At 57.4% G+C, this 6,059-nt stretch overlaps 1 pseudogene; it reads left to right on the top strand.

Annotated features, from left to right (window-relative positions):
* Positions 1-355: 355 nt before the first annotated feature.
* Positions 356-5,760, top strand: LOC115895812 (annotated as a pseudogene).
* The last annotated feature ends 299 nt before the right edge of the window (positions 5,761-6,059 follow it).

The following is a 6,059-nucleotide window of genomic DNA, read 5'->3' on the forward strand; positions in this document are numbered from 1 at the left end:
AAGACAAAAGAAACACCAAGCTGGGCGGTGGCTCACACTTGTAATCCCAGCATTTGGGAGGCTGAGGTGGGCAGATCACCCCAGGTCAGGAGTTTGAGACCAGCCTGGCCAACGTGGTGAAACCCTGTCTCTACTAAAAATACAAAAATTAGCTGGGTGTTGTGGTGTGTGCCTGTAATCCCAGCTACTTGGGAGGCTGAGGCAGGAGAATCGCTTGAATCCAGGAGGAGGAGGTTGCAGCGAGCCGAGATCGCACCACTTCACTCCAGCTTGGGTGAAAGAGCAAAACTCTGTCTCAAAAAAAAAAAAAAAAAAAAAAAAAAAAAAAAGAAACACCAGTAATGTGAAGCTCGACATGCAGGTGATTGCTCTATTTTCAGCGTTAATGATGAATTTATAAGAAGCACAGATGGCTAGCTCCACTCCCTCCTGAAATGCAACTAAAATGAGAGTTAAGGAGAAAACAAGACATAAATCCACAAAGAGAACAGCAGCAGACAAAAGCAGATGAGACACAACATTTTGAAGGTTCTAAGACAAACAGACAAGTGGCAACTAACATAAAATATGGCCACTTCTACTCTGTCATGTGGTAATAGAAGCCAAAACACAGCAAGCCAACTCCTGCCACATAAAAATAGATTCAGAAATTGGAGGTAAGAGAATTCTAAAGGTGGGGGAAATATCAGGAGAATTAATGGAAAGTCTTCAAAGGGGTCACCTGGCACCCACCCATGTAGACAGGGACCCTCCCTGATCCTGAAGATGATGTCTCTGGCGACTGGGCGCGGCCACACCACACACAGCTCAAAGTGACAGGCCACACTTAGAAGGAGAATATAGTCCACGCAAGTCAAATTCTCTATCTTCTTCCTTACTTCCCAGACTCGAGTTCTGAGCAAACGCACAGTCCCAAGAGGAAAGGTTCACTGATACTGACAACTGGGTGTTCTGTAATGAAAAAGCCAATCTTTGCCTAACACCCTCCAGGGAAGCTCACCAAGAGATAGACTTGAAGCAAACACACAGACTTCCAATCAGCTTTTCAGTACCTCTCTGAAGCAGGAATACAGAGCGAGCATCATCAGTCTGAGTGGAAAAAGATACTATTTTTCCTCTGCTCTCACATCACAACAATCAACATAGAAGACTTCTGTGACCAAATGCGTGATGGTTTCTCCCCACATACCAAGCAAGAAATCAATTATGCAGCAAGCCCATGCGCAGTGTCGCGTGTCTGTAATCCCAACACTTTACTAGGCGAAGGTGGGGGGACCACTTGAGCTCAGGAGTTTGAGACCAGCCTGGGCAACATGGTGAAACCCCAACCATACAAAAACATACAAAAATTAGCGATCTGCCCACCTCGGCCTCCCAAAGTGCTGAGATCACGGGCGTGAGCCACCGCACCCGGCCTAGTCTTTAACCCTTGACCTCAACTAATCCATCTGCCTTGGCCTCCCAAGGTGCTGGGGTGACAAGCATGAGCCCCTGTGCCCGGCCGAACTTCCCTTTTCTTTCCTTTTCTTGGTATTTTGAAAGTGAGCAGCCATGGAACAGCTTTTTCTTTTTCTTTTTCTTTTTTGGTAGAGACAAGGTCTCCCTAGGTTGCCCAGGCTGATCTCAAACTCCTGGACTCAGCAGCTGGTGCAGATCCAGCTGGTATGCTCGTTAGGCTTCTAGCTGAAGGAAGTGTCTACTGTAATCTCGCTGGCATCCCATCACCTTCCAGAAGCAGGACATCCGCCAGCTGTGTGTGCTCTTGGCCCATTCTGAGCCTGTGCTCGGGGTGCTGGTCTGGCCTGTTTCCCAACCCCTTGTTTTGGGTGAGATCCCCGCCCAGCTGGCACGGGAAGGAGGATGGGGAGTGGTCACCACTGTGGTTTGTTGCACAGTGAGGTCGGTGGCTGTCCTGCCTGGGCCCGGCACCTGTGTTTCTCCTGCTTGGCTGCAGCTCCAGCCCTTCTGCGTCCCCCGTAGCTTCCTGCCCAGTCCCACACTGCAGCGTTCCCAGCACCAACCCCACAGAACTCCAGCGTCCCCTCCTCTAGACTTTTACACACACCTGGTAAGTCGGGCCCGGGACCCACAGCTCCATAATGTGAGCTGTACACGGCCTGGCGGGTTGAGGTGCTAAGGTCACCCCTCACCTTTACAAAGCCTCAGCTTATACCGGGTGTACGAGCTCTGGGGCCCTCAGAGCCCAAGCTCCCCGCCTGAGGGTCTAGGGCTGTGGCCTCACCTGCCCATAGTCCTGCAGTGATCTCTGTCATGAGTCCAGCCGGCTCGAGCCGGGCGCGGAGCAGCAGTACCTGGACACGCTGAAGCAGCTGTCCAAGTGCATCAATCCCCCGCACCCCGTGGTCAACAAGATCGACAAGAACGAAGGTGGGCTGCGGCCGGGGTGGGGGCCACCGCCCTGGGGATGCCACTGGGCTCGTGTCTTAGTGTCCCCTCTGCTGTCCCAGACAGAAAAAAGGACCTGAGCATGATGAAGAGCCATCTAGACCTTGTGACAGACCCCTCCAAGCTGTGAGCTTTGCCCACAGTCCAGGGACGGTCCCCAAGGGCAGAGGTGGCCCAGCTGTGGACCGGCACTTGGTGGTGATGTGGGTTTGGCAAAGGCACCAGGCAGCTCTTTGGGCCCTCGACAGAGGCCTCCAAGGCTCCACTCTTGTGTGCTGGGACTTTGAGTCCAGGCTTCATCTTGGCCAGTGCCCAGTCTTTGCCCTACTCCTGACCACTGCTGTGGCCCTCATGCTGGCCCATCACAGCCAGGCCTCGTCCAGCCAGTAGCTGGGGGCCCAGCTTGCAGTGGCCTGACCATGAGCTGGCTGTGATGGGCCTGAACCTGACCTGGAGTTCTGCCCCTGACTTCCCAGTGACTGGGCAGGCAGCTGCATCTCATTACCCCATTTGCAGCCCATGTCTGCTGTCGTGAAAATGAAACAAGACGGTGCTGGTGAGAAGCAGGTGAAAGGCGGGGCCACTGGCCACAGGCTGCTGTGAGCTCAGGCAGCACCTCAGAACTGCATGGGCATTGGCCTGTACCTCCCTCTCATCTAAACTCAGGCTGTCCCCGCACCCCCATCTAGAAGCGTCTGTCTGTTCTGCTTGTCTGGATAGAGTGCCAGTCACTATTGGGTGGTCCTCCGGGCCTTCCTGAGTTGATCCTTAGGGTTATAGGACTGGGTGGGACAGGGATTGATCTAGATGCGACTGAGGCCTTCCCAGCCTGGTCAGGGGCCTAGCCACTGTCGCTTCTCTTGACCCATTGCCTCACTGCCAACAGGGATGGGCAGCTCCTGAGGGTGAGGGCCGCCTGCCTAGACTCTGGGTCTGGGAACAGCTGGTCAGCTGAAGGGAGCTCCTGCAGAGGTTCTGAGGGCCGAGGCCCAGTGGCGGTGGTTGGGATCCCAGATCCGAGCCTGAGACCAGCCATGTCTCCCAGCCCTCCGGCACGGAGCTCAGCCTAAGTTCCCTCTCTCTGCAGGTCCCCGAAGACCTTGCCAAAGTGTGACATCACCCTGGAGAAACTCCAGAATGACGTGGCAGTGGTGCGTGGGATGCTGGGAGCCCTACGGGAACTGGGGCTCCCCCAAGAGCTCCTGGGAGCACCGCAGGAGGGTCCTTCCAGGTCAGTGTGGCTGGGTGGGGGCTGGGCCTGACCCGAGACCCTGCCCACCAGGCCTCTTCCAGGCCAGGTTTGCTGTGCTGGGTGGGAACATGGGAGAAGTCACCCTCTGTCTGTGGCTCCCATGGGTGCCTCTGCCACCCGGCCCAGAGGAGGCAGGGACTCTGGGGAGGACAAGGCTGTGGGGGTGGGGGATTACACCCAGGATCAGCCAACATTGTCTGCACAAGGGTGGAGGCTGAGAGAGAGGCCTCCGGAATCAGGCTGTGAGTGAGGACAGGCCTGGGGTGGGAAGGCCCCTGAATGGAGAACCCTCGGGTCCCGGGCTGCTGACCGTGCCCATCTTGCCTCCAACCCACTGCCCCTGGTGCTGCTGACCAAACAGCAGCACCTGTGCCAGCAGCTCCTGGATGCCATCCTGGCCAACATCTGCTCACCTGTCTTCGGCCATTCCCTGCGCATTCGCTTCAGCTGTGACTGTCATCCACGGCCCACTCATCACGTACATCCAGCTGGGCTGGGCTTTGTGGATGGCGGCTGGCCAGCCGTGGGCCATATGTGCCCAGTGTGGTCACCATGCTGCCTTCTCAAGGCCCCGGTGGTATGCACCCAGAAGCACAGGCTTGAGGACGACCAGTGGCAGAGCACCCCTAGCATGCTCCAAGGCGAGGTGGCCAGGCTGGACCCCAAGTGCATGATAAACCCAGACCCTTCTCACTGTAGCAACAATGGCACCGTCCGCTTGATCTGCAAGTTGGGCGAGTGTCCAGGAGTGTCAGGCTGGCACTGGTTAGCAAACCTTGACCGCAGCCCCAGACCTCTGCCATTTGAGCCGGAGGGCACAGTGCCCAGACCCCACCCTGTGTTCACGCTCCGGCAGGCTGTCTGCCCTGTCTTCACATACACCGAGCCCAGGACAGACTGGCCATGTCTCTGCCCCCACCGCCAGAGCCCACGCACCCTCACCTCCCCAACACAGATGTGGCTCTGCTTGCCTGTGGCCCTAGGGACGTGGTGGGCAGGACCTGTGGGTACCCATCAATGCAGGGCACTCCGGGCTTCAGGTTTGGAAATCTGAGAGTCAGAGAGACCTCCAGGCTTTGCCACAAGCCTCACCAGAACCTCCCCGGGTGTGAAGAGTCCTGTTCAGGAGCAGAGTTTTGAGGCAGGGCAGGCCGGGGCTTGTCCAGTCACAGGTACAGCCTTGTGTGTTGCAGACGACAAGGACCTCCCAAGAGTGCCACCACGTGCCCACCGACTGCCGTGCCCAGAGTCCACTACGGATGGACTGACAGTGGCTGTACAGTGGGCAGACCCAGAGGAGCTGTCTGGGGGTTCAGGGCAGGCAGGGGTCGTTCAGGAAGACCAGGCTTCCAGTGCGGCAGGGACAGCCTCTGTGCACTCCAGCCCCTCCCAGCTCAGGCCCCTCCATCCCCTTTCTGGCTCCCCCTGTGCTGACAGGAGCGGGTTGTCCAGTGGTCACCTGAGAGAGAGGGTCTCTGCTATCTCCTGTGTCCTTTTGCCCCTTCATCTTGTATCAGGTCAGCTGTCCAGGGTGGCTGTGTTGGGTGGCTGAGGGGTGAGAAAGCTGCGGCTCAAGGACAGACCCTGCTCTTCCCAGAGCCCACTAGGGAGCTCAGCGCAGCTGACTTGTCCTACCAGTAGCTTGGACACACAGGGCCCCATCTAGGTGATGTGGCACCAGAGAGCCACGTTGACAGGGATCAATCTCCCTGAGCCCAGAGCTGGCACACAGCAGAGCCAGGGCTGGGTCCCCAAGATTGTCAGAGGCAAAGCCCTGGCCTCCAATTCCCGTTCAGATTCAGTTCTTCACTGACGATGAGGCTCTGGGAGGAGAGCCCGACGGCCAGGCAGGCAGCGTGCAGGGCTCCACCTGGTGCTTCAGCCAATCCTGGTGTGCAGGGCAGGTGTGCAGGGCCTGGGTGCGGTGCCGACTGCCTCAGGCTCATGCCCACTCTTCTGTTGGAGGCACCCACCCCTTCATCAGGTCGGTGCACTGCTGTGTGACCTCCAGGCTGCCACAACTCCCGGACAAGCACTCGGTTACCACCTTGCTCAACACCTGTGCCCAGAGCATCCACCAGGCCTGCCTCCCGACTGCCTAGCCAGGACTGCAGGGATGGCCCGCAGCCTCATCAGGGCCAAGGACACACGCCTCCTGTCAGACACTTCCAGGTGTTGGCTTCCATGGAGAGCCTGGAGTTAGGTTAACTTTCCTCCTTTTCTCTTCTGCCTTGGGGATCTCTCAAATGAAATCCCACACTTGCGCAGACTGAGACGGGCACAGTGGAGCGGGCTGCCTGCAGGGCGATGGCCATCTTCTTGGAGAAGGCGTTCCATGTGACTTCCTCCACAAAGCCGGACACGGTCCCCAGCCACCATCTTCGGGCTGCTCTCACCGTGG

The sequence above is a fragment of the Rhinopithecus roxellana genome, unplaced genomic scaffold (genome assembly GCF_007565055.1).
Source record: "Rhinopithecus roxellana isolate Shanxi Qingling unplaced genomic scaffold, ASM756505v1 contig274, whole genome shotgun sequence".
In the NCBI taxonomy this organism is placed as follows: domain Eukaryota; kingdom Metazoa; phylum Chordata; class Mammalia; order Primates; family Cercopithecidae; genus Rhinopithecus; species Rhinopithecus roxellana.